Below are 21,025 nucleotides of genomic sequence, written 5' to 3' on the forward strand. Positions count from 1 at the left end.
AAGAGATGGTGATCTCAAGGGTTGAACAACCTACAGACTGGTGCGCTGGGATGGTCACTGTACCAAAGCCAGACAAAGATGAGGTGCGCATCTGCGTGGATCTGACCAAATTGAATGAGTCAGTCAAGAGGGAGAGACACATGCTCCCATCAGTCGAACACACGCTCGGACAGCTAGAAGGTGCCAAAGTATTCTGAAAAATCGACGCAAACTCAGGGTTTTGGCAGATTCCCCTTGCTAAGGAGTCTGCCCTGCTCACAACATTTCTCACTCCCTTTGGGAGGTTTTGTTTTAGTCGCCTCTGCTTCGGCATATCCTCAGCACCGGAACACTACCAGAAGAGAATGTCCCAGATACTGGAGGGACTCGACGGTGCCCTGTGCCAAATGGACGACGTGCTCGTGTATGGAGACACACAGGCCCAGCACGACACACGACTATTTGCAGTGTTGGGGAGGTTGCAGGAGGCAGGCGTCACGCTGAGAAGTGAGAAATGCGAATTCTCAAAAAGCCATGTCAAATTTCTCGGACAGATCATAGATGCAGCAGGCGTGAGAGCAGATCCAAACAAAACGAGGGCAGTGACAAACATGGAGGAACCTGAGGACGCGAGCGGAGTGAGACGATTTCTCGGAATGGTGAATCACCTGGGAAAGTACTTACCTCATCTGTCAGAAAAGACACAGCCACTCCGGAACCTGTTAAAGAAGCAAAACGTGTTTCAGTGGGGGCATGATCAACAAAGAGCATTTGACAGCATCAAAGAGGAGCTGAGCACACCACCAGGGCTGGCGCTCTACAACGCAAAAGCGGAAACGGTTGTCTCAGCTGACGCGTCATCATTTGGACTGGGAGCTGTGCTACACCAGAGACAGGAGGATGGCCACCTTAAGCCAGTTGCATATAGCTCTAGAGCACTCACAGATACTGAGAAAAGGTACGCACAGATAGAGAAAGAGGCTTTGGCAATCACATGGGTGTGCGAGCGCTTCTCAGACTTCCTGGTGGGCATCACGTTCCACGTTGAAACGGACCACAAACCTCTGGTTCCGTTACTAGGCTCCAAAAGCCTGGATGAGCTCCCACCACGCATTCAGAGACTCAGAATGAGACTGATGGCTTTCAGCTTCTCCATCTCACATGTGGCCGGCAAGAAGTTGGCCACGGCAGATGTGCTGTCAAGGGCGCCGTTGCGAGACAGAGGGCAGCCAGAGCAGGAAGAGGAAGTCAACCTGTATGTACACATGATAATGTCAACCCTACCAGCTACAGGAAAGAGGCTACAAGAAATAAGGGAATACCAAGAACGGGACGAAATCCTGAGCCAAGTAAAAAAATACTGTACTGAGGGCTGGCCAGACAGATCCACAATAGACAGAGCTTACCTACCGTATGCACATTTCGAGGATGAGCTATCAGTGGAAAACGGCTTATTACTGAAGGGATGTAGGCTAGTTATTCCCAAGCTGCTACAGACAGACATCCTTCAGAAACTGCACGCAGGACACCAAGGTATAGCAAAGTGTTGTGAAAGAGCCAAACAATCTGTCTGGTGGCCGGGACTGTGTACACGGCTTCAAAAAGTGGTTGAGGGCTGCGACACGTGCAAAAGAAAGAATCAACCCCAAAGAGCCACTGCTGCCCACAGAATTCCCTGATAGACCATGGGCAAAGGTGGGTGCTGACTTGTTTCAGTGGAACGATAACCAGTACCTTTTGGTGGTAGACTACTTTTCCCGTTTCATTAAGGTAGCTAAACTCACATCAACAACCTCATTAGCAGTAGTGGAACATTGCAAGTCTCTCTTCGCCCGGCATGGCATACCGTCCGAGGTCATGACAGATAATGGACCCCAGTTCTCGTCTGAATACTTCACTCAGTTCGCAACACAGTGGGGGTTCACACACGTTACGTCCAGCCCCAGATATGCTCAGAGCAATGGAGAGGCAGAGCGTGCTGTGCGGACAGTTAAAGGTCTCCTACAGAAAGAAAAAGACCCGTATCTGGCACTCATGGCTTACAGGGCCACACCACTCGCCAACGGGTACAGTCCAGCACAGCTGTCTATGGGCCGGCAGCTCAGGACAACAGTTCCGGTCACTCTGTCATCTCTCAACCCAGGCTGGATGGACATAACCAAACTCAAAGAGGAGGAACAGAGAATGAGCTGGAACTTCAACAAAAGACACAGAGCTCATCATCTCAAAAGTCTGACACCAGGCGACCATGTCTGGGTAAAGGACACAAAGGAGAAGGGGACAGTGATAAGACAGGCGGAAGCACCAAGGTCATACATCATTGACACTCCCAGAGGGAATCTGCGCCGCAACCGAAACCACCTCGTCTCTACGCCAGTGGCGCCAGCAGCGCAGGCCATCCTACCAGACCATCTTACCAGAGCCAGAGCAACTTACTGGTCAGCCAGCGGGGCCAGATCATGCAGAGCAGGGCTCGGTTCAACCATGCAGTCCTGAGCCTCCAGCACGCTACCCTGTAAGAGAGAGACAGCCTCCAGGGTACCTGAAGGACTTTGTGGCTAAATAGCAGGTACCCCTGGTGAAACTGAGTGATTTCTACGGGGCAGAATAAACCCCCACACTCAGTAGAAGGATTGGGCAGTCTACCCCACCTTCTTAGTTCAGATTTTAAGTTAATGTTCACGTGCTTATTGTTCATAAGACACAGTTGGGTATTACTCTACAGTTAACTTGTGATATAGTCGGTTACAGTACAGAGGTGCTAGTTTAATCTGTCATATATCAGTACAACTGATCTTAGAAAGGGGGACGTAGTGTTAAGGGCTTTGATATGACAGGATGTGATATAGCCTAGGGGGAGGGGCTGTAAAAGGAAACGGTAATAAAGTCATGGTACTAGGCACTCGTGGAAAATCTCTCAGTGTTTATTTGTTAAGTTAGAATCACTTAACTCTACAATATTAACATTTTTATATTATAATTTAAAATATATTAAAATAGAAGGATAAAGCAATAATCTAGGATCTACCAGGAAGGTAGCAGAAAGAGTAGAATATCACTTTCAAATGCAATGAAGCCATTTATGTAATAAGTGTTCCTTGATGCCAGAAGGGTCAGTCGCTTTATAAATGTGTTGTTGAGATAAAAAATAGGGAAAACCCGTGGCCACTTCATCAAATCATACCCACTCTCACTCACCATTCCCCTCTAACATCCAATCTAGGTTTCTGATAAAGCCCTCAACAAGAATTGCTTATATCAAATCTGTGTACTGGTACAAGACTGTCAGGACCCTGCAACACACCACAAGCCTGACAATACCTCAACCTTTCCAACTCAAGGTCATGGATTAATTTCCTTCTCCACGGCCCCATGAGCATTCTGGTATTTGCTTCATGGCTCCATTTTAAAAGGCTGCAAAGATTTCTTGGGAGCAGAAACACATCTATATGTGGTGTGTAATCAGCACTTGTCATCTGGAGATTTCTACAGTCTGGATCACTGGTTCAACCTTCTCTGGTACACTCTGGTCAAAACCATTAAATCTGCAGCCATACCAAATTATGAACTGCCTGCAAATGAAATGTCACACACAAACAAAATATTGATTGCTTGGAAATGTCACATAAGACCTTACATCAGTAGACAATAGAGCTGGTAGTGCAGAGAAGTTGCTTTAACTTGTGATGTCTTATGCACAACAAAACAGCACTGTATTTCTGTAAGCTTTAATAAAACATTCAGTAAAAACATTATACCACAGACGTAATACTAGAGCTAGACAGATAAATCAGATGAGCATCTGAATATATTTCCCTTTAGGAACTACAGTTGTGATTATTCATCGGATTTAGGTCATTTGAAGTAGAAGTTAAACCCATAAGAGCTCAGCCTGAACTGACCCCTCCTGGGGGTCAGGGTCAATTCCCTGTCAAGCACTTCAGACAGTAGAAGTGTAGCAAGATCTAGCTTTGATCACACAGTTCACAAATGTCAGTGCAGATCTATGAGCGAGGAACAACGCTTTGATGAAAATATTACAATAACAAACGCAAGTGAAGGAGGCTTCAACCAAACAAGGACTGATGGGAGACCCAAGATCATACAGCAAAAGGTTAGAAAACAGACTGTAGTCCTAATAGCGTCAGGAAATATAAGTTTTATAGTATAATAAAGCAACTACTGTGGAAGTGCCGTTGAGCAGAGTCAAGCCTCAAGTTGCTCAGTGGTCAACAGAAAGTTATGTACCAGGTAGACCCAAATCCAGAATGTAAAGCAGGGCGCAGCTAACAAAACAGCATTTGTTTTCAGCCAGACGTTCACCAGATAAATAGATTAATGATGGCTGAGTAGCAGATCAGTGACTCAACAGGCCCATTTGATTTAATTTGAAACACTAGATGACATAGAATACATTAAATTATCATGGTAGACTCAGAGTTGGACGCAGAGTCGAGTCCAGTCATCCAGTGTTGTGAACCACTCCAAAGTCTGCAGTCTTGACTTCCCCATCTACCACCAAGTTACTGTAGCAGCACAGAAAGAGTAGACCTCCCACAGGATCCTGGGTAATTTAGCAGGTAATGAGCACTGCCGACTCTGTCGCACAAGAAGTCTTATATCTGGCTGTGGAAGAAACACACACACACACACACACACACACACACACACACACACACACACAATTCAAGTTTCCATAAACCTATAAACACACCTCTGTGCTATCTTACACCTGCTGCAATTTTGTCATGCTCCAACAAGCAGTGAGTTTGCATGTTAATTAGCAAACTGTTTCTTTTAGGCTACAACTTTTTAAAAACAAAAACAAAATATACCTAGCCTATTAATTAGAAATTGTACAAAACTGGTAATAGTATCAACTTGGAAAGGGTAAAAGTCAGCTAACAGAGAAAGTTCAAGGAGGCCACACAAGAGACCCCATATACAAGCACCTCATATCTTACCTACTAATCTGAGAAATATATCATTCACTCCCTTGCCCAGTTAGTGTCGATTCAGCCCACTTGCAGAGCTGCCGCCCCCCATACTCTACTCCTATATCAGCCTGACATTGATTGTAGGCTATAGGGCTGTAATCTCCCAGTCGACTAGTCGATTTATTGGTCGATACGTTCTGGCTCGACCAAAATTCTGATTGGTCGATTTTTTGCCGTGTTAATTTCTCCCTTTTTTTTTTGTAATTTATTTTTATTTTTATTTTTTGCCGTGTTAATTTCATCAGGTGAAAAACACTAATTGCTAATGGGGGTGTTTTCAGAGCACCCCTGTTTCACAGGTAACAGTCTGTCTTCAGAACACCCCCCTTGTTTTCACTTTTTGGTTCAGCCCAACCCACTGGAGACAGAATGAAGAAAGTACTAGAAGGCCTTGGTCTGGTGGTTTGCTGAATATTTATTTAATCGTGAGCGTTTAATTTATAGTCAGTCCTCCTCTGCCATGTCAAAGACATCGGCAGTGTGGCAGCATTTTACAAAAATAGATAATGGAAAAAATGTCGAATGCAAAGTTTGCAAGCAACAGTTTGCATATCACAGCTCAACTACAAACATGGCATATCACCTAAAAACGGTATGCTAACTTGTCTGCGTTAGGTTGCCCCGTCTGTTTTGAGTAGGCTATATGAACATATCAGAATTAGCATATTCTAATGTTTTAGTCTAATAATCGTTTTATAACTGCAGGCGCACCAGCCCGCAACTATGGTAGCATCCCCCAGGGTTAACCGCGAAGCTGAGCTATTTTCAGCCTCGCTCTGTGCGAGGACTTGCACAGAGCTGCTGAAATGATAGTGTCTGTCAGTTATTATAACATATGACAAAAACAATTGTCTTATTGTATATTATTGTATAGTATTATGTTGCATATTCCTCAACAGTTCTTGTGCTGATAGCACTAGTTGACATAGTACTATTTTCGGAAATCATAGGCTATGATATTGCGCAGGTGCACGTGATGCAACGCTGTCAGACGGACTCGAGTGTGTCATTTCAGTGCAAAATAATTAGGTTAAAAAACGATTTAATATACTGCAAATAGCCTACTAGTTTTTTATGTTTATTTATAATTAATTTAAGCGGATAAGGCTACCAAGTACTGCGCAGCTAATTAATCTAACTTTTTTTTTTTTTTTTCGCCCCCCGCAGTCGATTTTTAGTCGAAATTTCAGGACTTCAGTCGACCAAGATTTTCTTTGGTTGATTACAGCCCTACTAGGCTACCTGTAAGATCAATGCCTTTTTTACCATCTTACTGTACTGTAAAGCTGCAAAGATACATCGATTAATCGTCAACTGTTAATCTAATTGCCAAAATAGTTAATCAATTAATCAGAGTCTTTTATTTGGAAAAGGGGTAAAAATTATCTGATTCCAGCTTCTTAAATTTTTATATTTTCTAGTTTCTTAAACTGAATATCTTTGAGTTGTGGACAAAACAAGACATTTGAGGATGTCATCTAAGGCTTTGAGAAACACTGATCGACATTTTTTACCATTTTCTGACATTATATAGACCAAACAACTAATCGAGAAAATAATCAACAGATTAATCAACAATGCAAATAATCATTAGTTGCAGCCTTACTGTACTGTACTTAACTGTAAGTACGCTATCCCTACCACTGGTTCCTCTAAACCACAGAGGTTTAAATGATCTCACACATGTTCCAGAAATATTCCCTCCTACAATCTGATGAGACAAGGAGAGAGAAAAGGATAAAAAGAGCCACTGGCATACACAAGTATGAGGGATGCTGAACGACTAGGAAAGGACTGACAGATGTCTAGAGAAGAAAGTTGGATCACCAAGTCTATCAATCCGAAGTGGAGAATGAGACTTCAGATTGCAGAAAATTGTATGTGCCCTTGGGCAGATCAACAGCCTTTGTCTGCTTGAAAGACAATGACTGTTGCATTGAAATGACTCCAAATGGCTGAATGCTATAGGCACGGGTCATTGATTGGCTAGGGGTGTGTGCGTGTGTGTTGGTAGAGAGAGCGATCTTAGCTGGAGGCATACAGTCTCCATCCGATTAAACCGAGCATGAAGAGGTGATCATTCACCTCCACTTGCCCTTCTAAGGTCTCATGCAAGCACACACCCCACACAAACAAACACACAAAACAAGGAATGGTGAAAGAAGACATGACTGGTGCCAACTACAGTTTGGAAGAACATCAAGACATTAACACATCACCCATTCCCATTGCATATTTGCCCTTGCATTATGCTCTCATCACTCTGGGCTCTGATCACAGTTGCTTGCAGTCGATACGGTGCTGGTATCTCTGACTGGCTATTTAGCATGTAAGGGCTGCATGTTATAAAAATAAATCAATATAATTAATTATCTCTCGATATAAGTAATCACCTGTGTCATCCTGTTAGGCTATTATGGGACTTAAATGATAGTGAATCGCAAAATTGCTGGGATGCGCTGTCCCATCTTACCTGCAGTAAGAATAAATAAATAAAAAACAACCTGACTGAGAATAAATTTAAACTTTTTCGATTTGTTTAGTCTACAAAATATTTTTTTTAAACTGTGCATCACAAGGCAAGCAAATCCTCATATGTGATGCTGGAACTAGCAAATCTTTGGCATTTTCTGCTTAAAAAGTAAAAGAAAAGGTTGAAAAAGGGAAATTTATCAGTTCAAGATTTTTTTTGGTTAGACCAATAGATTCAGAACTAAAGGAGAAGCAATCCAAGTTAAGCACTCAGCAAGGTCATAACTTATCAATGCAACCACCTGAGCCATCTTTAAGAGCTCAAAAATCGACAAGTCTGTTCATGCCCTGAAAAACCATACGAACCATACAAGTACAGACACTGCTCTCTTAGACAAATTTTTGCCATTTCTCGTCAGGGCTTTTGCTCTCAGACAGAAAAGAGTCAAAGTAGGAGTGGGAAGGAGAATGAAGAGGAGGGGAAGAAGCTGAAGAGGAGGAGAACAAGGAAGAAGCTGAAGAGGAGGAAATAGAAATCGAGAATGGTTGATCCATTTGTCGAACACCTCTGAGATCAAGTCACACAGCATCAATACGATACATCAATCACAACAGTAACTAAAAACAGCCACATCTACTGTGAGAGAGAGAGGCGCACACACACACACACACACACACACACACACACGGTATAAGCAGCACACTGAAGATGTCACGGTCTCCCTGCTAATGAGATTCGACATAGTATTCCCTCCTCTGCAATACTAAGGAATGGCAGAGAGGCATCTTAACAACACAGGCCCAGTTTGGCGTAAAACAATTCTTTCCCGGTGAGGGGAGCTTGTTTGAGTCAAATTAAGTTAGATATACACACAGCCACACACATTTCAAATGCCCTACACACACATAATCATCCTAACAGTCGCTGTGTATCTCTAGGAGGTCCAGTCAAAGCAGAATGGTGATGAATATCAATAAAATTGAGGTTGAAGTCTACCGACTTCATTGTGGGTGTATGCATGCGTCTTCTAAATTATATATGAAAGCTTGTTTTGATAACAAAAACAGGCTTGTAAATTTAAAAAGTTGCCTCCGGGCACTGTAGTCATCTATCAATCCAAAACAGCACTCACATAATTTAGTTTGAACAGGTAGGTGTTGGTCCTGCTAGGTTCTACGCCTGCCGCTGTGCCTGTTCGCTTAGCTGCAGGGTCATCAGCCAGGGACCACCATTCGTGGATGTTTTGCCCCTTATCCCGTAACATCTCCTGATGGCGAGGCAGAGAACAGGGACGTCTACCTGACACCCCCTGCAGCTAACCTGCGTCAGGAGTTGATAGCTCCCCATGTCTTTTCCTGACAGCTTGCCTTCTCAGCCTCTTCAAAAAGCTCATTGATGGTTTTACCCAGTCCTCTACCCCATAGCCCTGGGTTTCTGAGTAGGTGTGTTTTTGAGCCTCCGAAAAGCTTCTAGCCCCGACCTCGCACTCTGTCTGCCTTCCCTGTACTCTGTGTACTTCACCTTCTTTCTTTTACAGCCTGCCTCTAACCCAGGGGTGTCAAACTCAATTTCACTAAGGGCCACACTGGAAAATGAGAATCACATCAAGGGCCAGACATTTTATTTAATCCAAAAAGTTAAATATCTTTGACTGTATTATTGCATGTCTCGTATAGTCTTCTCACTCACAGTTTGTTTGACATAAAGTCCTAAAAAAGTCAGCCAAAATGTTCTTAGCCATCATAGAAGAAAGCGCCCAAACATTTTGAAAAAAGCAACAAAAACGAAGAAAACGCGACAAAAACTAGGTGGGCCTTTTTTTTTTTTCTCTTTTAAAGATTATCTTTTGGGCATTTTTAAGCCTTAATTTGACAGGACAGATGAAGACATGAAAGGGGAGAGAGAGGGAATGACATGCAGCAAATGGCCGAGGTCGGAGTCGAACCCCGCACCATCGCATCAAGGACCAAACCGCTACATATGTGCGCCCGCTCTACCAACTGAGCTATCTGGACGCGAGGAGCCGGATTTTGACCAGCATCACAGACTTTTTGGGCCGCAGTGGGATGCTACAGTATCCTCCTGGGAAATGGAATTGCCTATATCAAGCAGGTCCTCCATTCTCCACGCCACCACTGGTAACAGGAGTGTGGGTGCGGGTCTCCTGCTGGTCCTGCAGATTTCCCTTTCCTGAGGAAGTGGATGCTCTGTTGGCTCCACATTGGACTTTTGTGGGTTTTAGGGGTAAATGGCGTGCATTCCACCAGGTACGGGCTTGCTGTTGAGAAGCACCTTGGGAGCCCTAGCCATTTGCGGAGTTGACTTTGGCATCCATCCTGCTCACAGCTTTTGAGGTGACTTCACACAGCTTCAAAGGTCACATTATCCTCAGGTATAGTTGTAACAACATCACTAGGGCTGTCCTCGACTAAAGAAATTCTTAGTCGACTAACACTTATATGATTTTGTCGATTAATCGATTAGTTGATGTAATCGACAGAGCTGTGCTCTTTGAGAGGTGGTTAAGACTAGAAAAGCACAATATAAATGTAATATTTAATATTAAGTATTAAATCTTGTGTTTACCAGAAATGTGCTCATAAGTTTCTTGGAAATGAGTAATTAAGCATGAATAAGCATAAAAAATGCGTCATCAACTAAAGAAATCTTAGTCGACTAAGACCAAAACGACCGATTAGTCGACTAATCAACTAAGAGGTGGCAGCCCTAAACATCACACCTTGTATATTCCAGGTAGCGAATGGTCTTGGAATTCTGCTCTTTGTGGATGAAGGCTTCCACTGATTTTTGCCACTCTGATGGAATGATGATTTTCGTCAAAGCAGTTCTCATCAGTATCGATAGAAGCTTTAGCACTCTTGGGCAGTTGTTATGCAGCTGGTATGGCATCCCATTTTGCCCCAGTGGCAATGCTGATCTTGCTCACCAGATAGCCTTGCTAACCAGATAGCTTAGGCACATAACCTGGTGGGCCCAGATGCTTGTTCCCTGTGGGGTTGCTGTATTGAACAAGAATGTGTTCAGATCTTCTTTGGAAATCTCTAGCATTCCGTTGCTTTTCTCCTCAAGAAGTCAGCATGCGAAACAAAAAGGATTCCTGAAGAAGTTTCTCCTCTCATTCTCTTTTCCTCTGCCGTCAGATGCGCTCTGCCGTCCGCAGGTTGGCCAGCCTCCTTCTGAACTTATCCCAGAGGGCTTTCAGACACTCCTTTTCTAGCACAGTGCTGCGGAGGAGGGTCTGGCTATTCCACACAGCATTTCGGGATGGGAGAAAAATGTGCTGTTGTTTATTGGCATTTATTTAAACCAATCACAATCGTCATGGGCGGCGCTAAGCACTGGGAAAAGCCGCGGTGCCGCTGCAAAATAGCCTCGGGCAGGAACTTGTTTTGGTGGAACGTGTACGTTCAAAAGTTGTTTTAGTCGTGCAACAGAAAACTCAGATTGGACAGATAGTCTAGCTCGCTGTCTGGATTTACCCTGCAGAGATCTGAGGAGCAGTTAACCATAGTCCTCAGAAATCCACCGGAGTTTAAAATTCCAACACAAACAAAACAGAAGGTAACATACATCCGGCTGAAAAGAGAGAAATCCGGCGGAATTTCCGACGGCAACAGAGCAATCCCGGAAGTAGAACGTCATAGATATAGATTACCTCACTCCCACTGCATTCTTCGTACAAGATTTTGATTTGATTGACTTTTGATTCTAAACTTGAATAAGTATGTGCTAAATCTCCTAATTGGTTCACTGTGAAATAAATTCTAATTTGGAAAGCTTTTAGAGGTAGCGGGTAAAGCGGCACATCACAGGTTTTACCTCAATATATTATTACAGCTTCTGTTAAACTGGCCACATGCTGTAATGAAAGGAAGGAGCCACATCTGAAAGGAGTGCTGGAAGAGATAGAGACTGCTGGAGACAAATAGACTGGTGAATCATAATCATGGACTCAAATTTGTAAAAAAGTACACAGCAAAATGTAAAAAAAAAAAAAAAAAAAAAAAACTTTGTCACTCCTTGCAAGCAAAACACAGCATCAACATAGCAGGGGCTGGGGAGTGACCTTAATAAACATACCTGCCAAAAAACCCATACAGAGCAAGACTTCAGTTATTATGAGTCTACTATGTTAGGGGCAAACACTATCCACCATGTTGCCTTTTCCAACCATTGCAGGACAAGATAAAATACAATCTCTAATTGGAGGTAGTGGATAAATCTAAATCCAGCAGCCCCCCTGATAAACATGTTTGGTTCAGGCGAATGATTAGGCTAACATTTTGGAGCCATCACTACATGAATATAAGAGTGTAGCAGCGTAGCTCAGCGGTTTAGACATAGGGCTAATTATATGAAAAATAAAGCAAGCAGTCACATAAATCACTTGCTGAAACATGTCTCTATTGGCTAGCTGGATGTGGGGGAAGTGTGATTACCCACAGAGCCCAAGAGAAAACAGAGAATAGTCACGTTTCATCATAATGTAGCCTAGTAGGCTAAAACAACAGCATGGCAACACCACATATGACAAACCAACAGCCAAAATCTAAAAATAATCTCCCGTCACATGAAGAAAGTCCTACAATTGATAGCAATGCAAAGAGTAAGACTGCGCAGGTAATGACAGCCAACCAACAGACCCCAAGATATATGACAGACATACAGTAAAGCAGCCATAACTTCATAGCCAAGACATCAGCAGGTACTTACAGTTCAGTAGCTCTGGCAATGAAGTCGAGATACCCGACAGCTAGGTGAAGTGAAGATACATCCTTGGGGAAGACTTCAATCTGTCAACAGGTGGACGGGAAACATCCGACTTGAAGTGGCGTTAAGGGCAGTTGATGTCCAACACGTTTATTATAGCATTATTTCCTCCACGAAGTAGTAGCTTAGTCCATATTAATTAAATTCTAACAGTGAGCAGCAGCAGTAGGCTAATTAATAGCATCAAGTTACAGCAAAGTCATGACGGAGAAAACCCACTATTGTTCAGTGTCCGTAGTTTAACAGCTGTTTTTGCTGTCCGTTGGCTCTTGTAGCTGCTTGGCAGATTCAGCTATCTTAGCCAAATCGGTAATTGAACTAGCTACTGTAGTTTTTCCTTATTTTTATCTATTTTCTTTTCTTCACTTGTCTCACAAGCAAAAGACGTAGCAAATAATTGGAAGAGTTTGCTGATGAGCAGCACCTGGATCACCTGTCAAGAGTGGGCGGGCCGTTGAGTTGACAGATTAAAGGGTAAATTCAGATTTATGCTGCGTTCCAGGCAACCCGTAACCCTTGTTTTCACAACCTTCTACCCGTGAAAGGGCCCTGGAACGGCAGTCAAATCCGTAACTTACCCGTTAACTCCATGGATGTATTAAGAGAACGGTTAACTCGTACCAGATCGTTGTACAGTTTTTGACGTCACACACACATAAACAACTATGGCGACCCTCTGTTGATGCTGTACAGACGCAGGTGAAATAGAAATAAAATAAATAAATAGGCAACGTAAAGTAATTCCGCATATTGTAATCAAAACAATACACAAAATATTGTGTACTACTACAGGTTATGTTTATTAAATGAAGCCGAAAATATATCGCCAACTAGAAATCGCTAGTATCAACTAGCGCTAGCTAACGTCAGCGTTAGGTAGCAGCATTAGTTAGTTAGTTACTTATGCTGCGTTCCAGACACAATTTTTAGCCCGTAAGTTACGACTTCAAGTCACAACTCACGACTTGGTAGCGTTCCAGGTTTCAGGTTAGGCTACCTAACGTTAACGTTAGCTAGCGGCTACCTAACCTAACGCTGACGTTAGGTAGCGCTAGCTGATACTAGCGATTTCTAGTCGGCAACATATTTTGGCCTTCATTTCATTTATTCATTTATTTCTATTTTACCGGCGTCTGTACAGCATCAACAGGGGGTCGCCATTGTTGTTTATGTGTGTGTGATGTCAAAAACTAACTGGGATTTCAACGATCTGGTACGAGTTAACGGGTAGTAAGCTATGGGTTTGACTGCCGTTCCAGGGCACTTTCACGGGTAGAAGGTTGTGAAAACATGGGTTACGGGTTGCCTGGAACGCAGCATAAGTTAGCCAAGTAGCCTAAGTTAGTTAGTTGTTTTTTTCTTCTTCTTTTTTACATATTATACAGCTAGCCTGTCTCTGTCTAAATGTGACAAAATGCACCCACCAGCACATTGAATAACTCACTAATTAACAGGCATATCTTCTTTGTTTATTCCATACAACTGAAATGTATAAACATGTTGTGGATTATTTCTTCGCTGGGCACAGTCATTTTCTTGAAAAATGAAACATTCATTGTGAGGTCATGTTACCATGACATATTAAATAGAAATAGCCAGACCATCTGCCGCAGATTCTATAACAGTGCTTAAAAGTACTCATGCCAGATGATGGTTCAGCTATCTCAACAGTGTTTCCCTAAAGATTCTTATGTATCACAACTTGAATATGACTACCATGTTATTGTGGTTGCTGTGCCAACATCTAAATGTAACCAGTTCTTTCAATCTGTTTTGTGTCCCTGTCCACAACAATTTGGTGCAATTTAAGATGCCAGTCTACTCTGTCAGAACTGCATGTGGGATGGTCTAAAACTGGTAAACTAAAACACTTTAAATGTACAGAAAGTTCATGGTTACAGTTAATGAAAGTCCGACGTGCTACATACCCATCACCCAGACCTCCACACCCTTACTTATTGCCTTGCTACATAGAGGCCACATTACTTTCTGCATTGGCACAGAACGTTGGAAATGGATGTAAATCGTGGAATGTGGAATCATCCAACATGGGCTTTATTTCTAATGATTCTGGGCAGCCTATCCAGGATGGAGCCTTTACTTCTGTTTCTTACTGGAAAGATTTAGTCTTGGGATGTTTCCATCATCTGTTCTGTAGTTTTGAATTTTAAAGCCTCTGGAAACTTAAATCTTAAATCAATCAATCTCTCTCTCTCTCTCTCTCTCTCTCTCTCTCTCTCTCTCTCTCTCTCTCTCTCTCTATATATATATATATATATATATATATATATACATATATATATATATATAGCATTAATGATTAAATAAGCGACAATCATCCAAAACATCCTTTGGAATTATTATCTTAGATTTGAAGACTTAAAAAAATCAGATACTGTAATCTGCTTTATAAAGACAGTCTCGGGTGTGGTTTGATCAGATTTGATTGACAGTGGCCTAGAAACATAAAACAAACACCAGCTGTTTATTTCAAATGTTGCTTAATTTTGATGCACAGCAGAACAGAAAGAAAGCAGACAATTGTGTGTTTATATGGGACGACATGTAACAGCAGTGGACCCAACCTTGACCCATTGACGTCACACACCTCTTAGATTGCTCAGCTACCAGCATGTCCTACTGTATTCTGAATCAAGATGCCACAAGTAAAGTTGTAAATGTACATCTGTGTGAATAATAATATATATGTTAAATAAACTCTGGAATGGACCTTTAATCCTGTGCATCAGACTGGGAGGATGTCCAACAGTGGAGCTAAATGAATTGCAGGATCAAAGACCTGGCTGCAGCTTAGAGGCACCGGAGGAGGTTAGACCTTCAGCATCCTCTCCTCTCCTCTCCTCTCCTCTCCTCTCCTCTCCTCTCCTCCTCCTGGAGCTGCAGAAATGTCTTCTTTTTTTTTAATCACCATCAGTCTCGCTAGTCTCCTTAACTCTGTTGTGATCTCTCCGTCTTTAATCTGCTCTGCTACATTCTGATCTGTTCCGAGATGCCTCCCTCCCTCCCTTGCTCTCCCTTTCTCTCTCCTGACATCTAGTTCAAAGGAGGGGCCTCCCACTAAGTACCCCCCATCACCTCTCTCATCCATTTCTCTGCAGCTCTTCCGCAGTTTCCTCAGTGGGGGGTATTTAGATTATCCCTCTGAAAACTCTTGGTCTCTTTTTTTCTCTCTTCATCTCTTCTTTCTCTCATTCTTTATTTCTCTCTCTCTGCTGCTGCTTCGAACCGTCTCTCTTCCATCTTCGACCTGAACTATGCTTCTGCAAAAATACACCTAAAAGTCTTTACGGACAAACACAGCAAAGGATTTTATGAGTACAAGAGTTTAAGTGATCTACTTTTTACTTTTATATAACTATATTTTTACACAAGTAATTTTACTTTTACTTAAATACAATTTCTTTAAAGTAACTATATGTAACTTAAAAATGTTTCTGAAACTGTAATTTTTTATCATAGATGACCTGTAACAGCAAACGAGACTAACAGTGAAAAGAACGCTATTTTTATATAGTTTTTATTAATGCCTCTGTCCGGGTCCGATTTTTCCCGCAAAGTCACAAAAGGATTTACGGCAGGCTCTACAGTAACACATTCTGATGGGTCACAGAATTTGGCGTAACACCAGAAAAGCCTGTGTTAGTGTATCCAGCCAGGTAAAGGGTAGCAGGAGATTTCTTGTATAGGCCTAATTGTATTTAAATTTTATTTTAGAAGTTATCTGTTGAAGTTATGGCCGATACTGGGGCAGGAACATCACAGAAAAAAAATGAAATTGAACGCAGAACAACTAAAAGCTAAAAGGGAGAGTGACAGATGACGGGCCAAAACCAACCAAGTCAATGTCGGTCAGGCTTTCAACAGATGGAGACAATTACGGGATTCAAAAACGTCCCTGAATTGGCCCTCAGGTATGTAATATGTCTATTTCATTCATAAAATAACTTTACAATGCACATTGTACCTCAGTAGCCTACGTTAAATTACATTCCCCTTCCATTTAGCGTCCGGTTTTATTTCTTTTCAGTCCGTCTTTGTGTTGGCCTACCATTTTCTTTTCCATTGTCCCCCTTGTACTTGTATAAAGCGTCTTTGGGTTTCAGGAAATGAGCTATATAAATCTAAGTTATTATTCTGTTCGTTGCAACAAACTCTGAATGCTTTGGCTCATGACACAGTGACAGTGATACCCAGTTTAGCTCACGATACATCCAAAGTAGGCTAAGTTACTGTATGCAAATATATCAAGTCAACGATGCATCTGTAACGTATTGTAAATTAATGATTTTCTGTCTGAGCAAAACATTTATCGCAATATGACCTCCTGGTAACGCTAACTCAGTAATACACTAGGCAATACAGCACCAACACCAACCACAAAGAAAAGACCTTTACGACAGCAGGTGTGGTAAAAACACTTCCACTTTTGTCCAAAGCGGCCCCTAGAATCAGCACAAACTAAGAGTTACATATAGCCACTTTATTTACTTTTTCTATCCCTGGTAACCGTCAGTCATAGAGGCTTGCAGAAGAGCTGATGCATAAATTGCCCAAATATCAACCAATGTGTCAGGGGGTCCTCCATGTCAAGCAAGCTGGTTGTTTGATCCAACTTCCATCAGGAGGTGGTTCAAAACAGATTAAAAAAAAACATGTAAATGTTACACTGAAAACACCTAAAAACCCCTGCCTATGCGCAGCCTGGAGAAGTGCACCTTTTTTGGAGAACACCAGACTTTAGACTTTGTCCACACTAAGCCAACTAGATCTAAAAATGTTGATGATGTGTGAAACCAACATGCGTTCACAGTAGTGCCAATTCTTGTAATTTTTGTCAATTTCTGTCCACATTCAAACACCTAAAGATAAGTCAAATCTCTCCATTTCCCTTCACCCCTCGCCTCTCTCCATTTGCGTGTTTGCATGTGTGTTTGTGTGGAGGCAAAAGGTGTATCTGGGCGGTCGCCCTAGACCTTCGCCTCCCCCTCAGATATTGGCGTTCAGCTACTTTATTATTATTATTATTATTATTATTATTATTATTATATTTTGTCAACCATAGCTGCTTCACCTGCAAGAGTTACTCACACTTAAACACGTGAGCACACACACACACACACACACACACACACACACACACATTGTGCGTTCACTTACCTGCTCACATACTTGCACAGAAACCCAAGAAACTAAGTACAGGCATACATTCACTCAGTCAGTCAGTCAGTCTTAGCGTTGGTAAGGATATAGACACACTTACTTACTCTTGTGAAGCTTAGAAACACACACAAACACTTGCTTACACTCTCACACGCACACATTTTTGGAGTGATCCTTTGCCAACCTTGCTTAAGGAGAAGAAAGGGATGTGAACTGCAGTTAACATCTTGTTCAGAATGTTTTAAATGTGACTTTGTAAATTTTGAATACAGAACAGAAAGTGAACAGTAAAGTTTATTCGAGCATGTGCATCTCAGATAGACATATAGATGGATGTATGGATGGATGGAAAGATGGATGGATAGATGGAAAGATGGATGGATAGATGGAAAGATGGATGGATAGATGGAAAGATAGATGGAAAGATAGATAGATAGATAGATAGATAGATAGATAGATAGATAGATAGATAGATAGATAGGGTTTCAGGCCGTTGGTCAAATAGAGGGTCTGCTTCCTCCTAGGCATCACATGCTGGTTAAGGTAATGATATACAGATGATGATGATGATATTTGATGATGGTGATGATAATCATAATGACACACACACACACACACACACACACACACACACACACACACAACACAAAATCCTACTTTAAAGGCATGACTATTATTGAAAGTGAAACCCACACACAAAAACAGACACCAAGCGAAGTTAACTCTGCACACCCACTAAGTCAATTAAATAAAAACAACAAGTAAATCTCAGTATGAAGGAGTGGCAGCCATCCTCCTTTAGGGACCAACATTTACTAGTTAAAGGATGAGAGGAGACTTTTGCACACAGGGCAAAGACAATTGAGACAGATATAATAATTACCTTCACAAAGCCAGGATTGCATTGTTCCAACATGGATAACATGCTGGTAATTTGCACCTTAATATGATGGCCAATCTCTAGGGGGAGATATGCTCCCAGAATAGCCATTTTTCACAAATACTACAGAATACATGGGGGAACAGAGATCCATAAACTGGGCTTTTCCACAGGCAGTGTTTCTCCCAATGCAGCACTGCCCCCCCATGGTCATTAGTGGAACAGGAGAGTACATTTTCAGGCTCATTGGACTCAGCTCTGATGCTTTAAAATGTTGTCAATGCAAAGCCTGTTATTTTTTTATACGTATATATTTTTTAGAACTCACATAGTATCTTCAGAAACAAAGAATGGATGATCATATGCAAAGAGGTGACTCAACAAGATAAATTGTGCTTGAAAAAAGAGAGGGTTCACAAAGACTACATCATGAATCTCCTGATGACAGTTTTGATATGAAAGAAAAATGGAAATAGGAAATTAATATTATGATTTCAGATGAAACTTTCAAAACTAACGATTTGAAAGTAAAGTCAAAGGGCAAAAGGCTATGCAAGGTATTCCAGATCTACTTATAATTAAAATAGATATTTTGTATCAACCCAAATATGAAACCAGCACTTTTATCCTTCCTGAGCAAATATCAGACGACAGTTTGACAGTTAACTTTTTTTTAAAGATTTTGCTTGTGGTTAACACCAACCTTAAACTGAAGACATATGGTGCAATAAAAAAAGTAAGAGCAGAATGGTTTGAGAATTACATCAAACACAGTTATAGTTAAAATACGTCAACAAGACACAATGACAGTCTTAAAATAATGAACAGATCCCCCTGTCACTGTGAAAATCTGCTGCTAGTGTCAAAGGCTAACAATCCTAGCAAATTAAAATTAGAAAATTAGCAAATTAGAAACTAAATTAATCCAAAAGTTAAGTGAGATTCAAGAGAGTCATTGACACCTAAATGCCATAAAAAGGAAAAAAAGCTTGAAGGATTACTTGCAGGATTTTACCATGCGGTTACATTCTGTGGGCTTGTCAGGTCATTTATCTGTGCTGCACTGCTGACATGGTAGAGGACAGCGGGATGCAAGGACGCTGACCTGAACCTCTTTACAAGCTGCAGGAAGCCTTGAGGACTGGTGACAAATGGCCAGAGCGGCCCTGGAGGGTGCCACCTTAGCATGTTCCTCCATGCCCCACACATGGCCCAGAGAGGAAGAAACTTTGGAGTCTAGGAGAATTGATGAAAAAAGAAAGAAAAGAAAATCAGCCTTTCTTCATTTATATGCAACACAACAAAAGTTAGCCCTTTTTCCCCTCCAGGAATAACATTTTGCCTTTGATTTTCTGTTGAGTTCAGACCACTGCTGCTCCCCTGTCACTACTACATGATAAGTGACACTTCCAACTAATCAATATTTGTTTTGACAAATGGCTGGGGACACAAACACCAAACTACAAAGAGTTTTACTCTAAACCAAATCTAAAAACATCAATAAGTAAATGTTCTGTTCCACTTTTCTATTTGTAAAACCTTTGTTATCAAAACTATATAAAACATTCCATACACAGTTGTTTTTAATCGTTTCCAGACTCTCTCTTGGGGTTGGCTTGCACTGACATTGCTAACAAGCCAACAAGAGAAAAAAAAAACGACTCAAGTGACCCTAAAGTACGTGACATAGCGGGTGAAGAACAATATGAAGAACTGTAATAACATCCCCTGTCCTCAGACAATTGATCACTGACTGGCCTTTGAACTGGACAGAAAGTGTGGCTGAAACCTCCTTCACAACTTCTTTACAGAGTGCAAAAACCCAAAAACATTACAGCATTCAAACATTCAAAGTGCACAGCCAGTTTACAAAGTATGTATCCCCAAATTTAAATGATAATTGAACCTTGCCTCTATGTATGGGAGTCGCTTTTTGACTCGCCTTTTAGTGTGGCCAGTAAAAACAACTTTCAACACTTTTGCTTTCCGACTTGATTAGAGAACCTGGCCCTTCTACCATGCAGGGTCTAACAAAAGAGTTGCATTATGGAAAGTATAGGATCTAATGTTCATGGAGCTTCTCTGATAGGGACTAAAGGTCAGACTTAACGTTACCAAGATAACAAACTTTTCCTTCATGCCTACATTACAATAACGAGACATAAAGAAAAGTTTGAAATATTTGAGAACAAACAACGTATTTGTGTGATCATGCAGGAAACAAGATACTCAAAGGTTAACAATGCACAAAGAAAACCAACTTTTCATTTATATGTAGGTGAGAGCAAATGCATGCTCAGGTATAAGTGTGCGCTCAAGGGCAGCGCTGATACTGTATAGGTGACAGAATATTTTCCAAACTGTTTTGCTTCACAAATTTTCATTTAGACAGGGATATGCTAAAAGCCAACCCCCGTGTGTGCGCACAACCCTCAGGTGGTAAAGTTTCTGTTTTCCCACCTCCTGCTCTCGGCTTCTGCTCCTGACAAAGTCATAACTTCAAAGTCAGAAACAGAGGAGAGGTGTGGCACGCGCACACACACACACACACACACACACAAACACACACACACGAGATCTGAGCCTTCCAGTTTTCCCCCCCCATTTCCTTCCCTGCTATCCAGTGGGGGTCTTTTGCCCTTTGTGATGTATAATTGAAGTTGTGTGTAATTTCACCGACTCGTTTCCAGTTGAATCCCTCTCGGAGCTGAACTTTCACTTCTC

Source organism: Sander lucioperca, chromosome 13 (genome assembly GCF_008315115.2).
Source record: "Sander lucioperca isolate FBNREF2018 chromosome 13, SLUC_FBN_1.2, whole genome shotgun sequence".
NCBI lineage: Eukaryota > Metazoa > Chordata > Actinopteri > Perciformes > Percidae > Sander > Sander lucioperca.